We start from the raw sequence: 2883 nt of genomic DNA on the forward strand, positions 1-2883 counted from the left end.
AGCAAAGCAGCGGAGGAGGAAGGAGTTGGACTTAGACACATTGGCCCCTCCCAGGACATGGAGGGTTGTTCCTTATCAACTTGTTATACATGCTGGATACTTTGGGCCAACCCTGCAATCCCCACTCATGCGAGCAGTCCTCGGTCAGCCAGTGGGGTGGCTTAAATGTGTTAGGACAACTGAAGTGAATACAGGTTGCTGGATCAGGCTCTTTCCACATGGATAGATTTTATCCCATGGGGATCTACTTTTATGAACAGATTGGATCTAAAGACCCGAGATGCAGTGAAATGAAGATTGGCTTTTATTTTTAATGCATCATTTCAGACACCTCTGAGAATCCACTGTTAGAATGGGACTGCAGAGACCAGGGTGGCACATAGTTCTTATAACTAGCAAAGATACCAGGATGAAAAGTCCCTTATTGGATGCCCTGAATCTGTAAGGCTCCCCATAGTTTTCAGGTTGATTGTAGTTGGACACTTAAATTAGTAATAGATGTGTATATTGTGGTAATGCCCAAAGGCTCCAGCTAGGACTGGGCCCACACTATGCTGGGTGATGGACAAACCTAGAAAAGAGACGATCCTTGCCCCAAATGGCTTATGTGCTAAAGATGCAAACACATTCAAATTCCACAACCGCTCCAGGCAAATGTAATCCAGGTCCTTTCCTCCCTCCAAGGGTAAAAAGAATCACTGAAAACTATCAATGAGTTTGGCAGCCGAAGTCTAAGATTTAGGGCCGGATCCTCAGGTGGAAATTGAAGTCAATGGACCTATGCTCATTAAGCCAGTTGATGATCTGGCCCCCTTATTGGTTGTTTAGGGCTGAGACATCATTGTTTGTATAAGAAGGTGGGTAATGACTTCCAGTTACAGACTGCAAAGGACAGTGAAGGACTGTTTGGTGCAATAACAGTGTTCTAAGCATTAATGTCACTATTTTCCAATGTAGTAGAAGAATTCGTGTGCAGTCAGCAGTCTGAGCATTTGTTATCGATGATGTAGATACCCATAGGTGAGGTCTAATTATGCACTTGCTTTGTCTAAATAGTGGGAATTGTGTGTGGATTTGAGATCAGAATTTGGTCCTCTATATTATAGGTGGGGATGGGGGTGGGATGACAAGGGAATCTGGGACTAGGAATTGAGGGGCGGGAGGCAGGACCTGGACTGGCTGGGCAAAGAGCCAGGATGGGAACTGATTGGATGAGGAGCCTGGGTGGGACTGGAAGCCAGTGGGGATGGGAACATGGGCATGAGGTGACTGGAGGCCAGGTGCAGAAGGAAAGAGTCAGATTGGGGGAGGAGCAAGGAAGGGGGAACTGGGATGCTCTGGGCAAGGGGCTAGGGACTGGAAGAGGAGGAGAGACTAGGACTGTCTACAAGAAGACTTGGGAGGTGGATGAGAAGCCTGAGGAGTAGAGACTGGGCCTGGCTAAGAGAGAAGAATGGGATTGGGACAAGGAACCAGGGTTGGAGAAGGCACAGGACTGAGATGAGAGCAGGCTGGAAGATATAGGTAAAAGGGATCACGGGGGGAATGGACAGAAGAGTTTGTGCCCACTAAAGCACACTCCTCTCCAGAATGGGGACTGGAACCAGAGATTCCTGAGTCTCACATTCCTCTGCTGTCAGCGAATAGCTGTGATACTCACTGCCAGAATGTCCCATCCCCCTCTAGTGCTGGTCCACAATGAGAGTTGGAACATATTCCTGTTCTCAGGTAGTCTGCTAGCTGAAGTGGCACAGGGCTGTGCGATGGATCTAAAGGTCCCCACTCTTCTGATTGACCCATGTGGGCATCAAGACGGTGCTACACAACGGAATTGCTGGTTTTTGCAGTGTTCTGTTTTAAAATCTAGGAAGTCACTAACTACATTCAAAGAAGATTACTGAGGTTGCAAAGTCAAGCACTCAGAAGTTAGGAAATGCCAGAATTAAGCTTGCATCTACAGCCTTTATTCAGCCCCCTTGTGTGTATGCCTTATGAAACAGTCTTTCAGTCACACAATCACAGAGTAAGTTTGGTTGAAATGACTTGCCCAGCATCACACAGGGACTGTGTGGCATAGACAGGGGCAAAATCCAGTTTCCCAGGGTGGCATTCAGCTGCCTTAACCTTTCTCTTCCTGCAATTCCCTGCCTCTTTGATTACACACCTTCCAGCTCAGCAGAAAATGAAGCAGGGGTCCTCCTGCATTGTACAACCCTGACTCATCCCCAGAGCAAGTCCAGCCTGTGCACTGAATGAGCCAGGGGTTGCGTCTGTGTGGGGCAGAGCATGTGACCATGGATTAAAGACTGTATCATAATGCAGACGCACAAGGGGGACAAATGACGTGTACGCAGGCAGCCTCACTAGTGGTCGTGTGTGTGTGTGTGTGTGTGTGTGTGTGTGTGTGTGTGTGTGTGTGTGTGTGTGTGAGAGAGAGAGAGAGAGAGAGAATACAAGAAACTGAGCCAAATTCAGATCCTGATTAGCAAATACTGTACAATACCCCAGTAAAGTCCACGGAGCAGCACATGTGTAATGAGTGGAGAATTGGCCCTTAATAACATGCCACCGCCTATAGATTAGATAATCTTTATAGTGGCAGGTATCATAGGCGGGGGAGGCTGTGCCTCCCCAAATAGCCTGGCATGACCCCGCTCATGGTCCAGCACCCCCCTCCTGTCTGCAAGTTCCATTCTGTGGCCAAGAGACTGGGGCGGGCAGGCTGAGGGCTGCAGTGCACAAGACCCCGAGGCTGGGGCCATGCCATGCTGCCTGCCCTCCTGGCACTGGGATCATGCTGGGGCTGAGGATGCTTTGGCCACACCACCTGCCTGCCCTCCTAGGGCTGGAGCTATTATGGCTGGGCTGCCCACCTGCCCAGCA

This window comes from Gopherus flavomarginatus, chromosome 4, assembly GCF_025201925.1.
Source record: "Gopherus flavomarginatus isolate rGopFla2 chromosome 4, rGopFla2.mat.asm, whole genome shotgun sequence".
Taxonomy (NCBI): domain Eukaryota; kingdom Metazoa; phylum Chordata; order Testudines; family Testudinidae; genus Gopherus; species Gopherus flavomarginatus.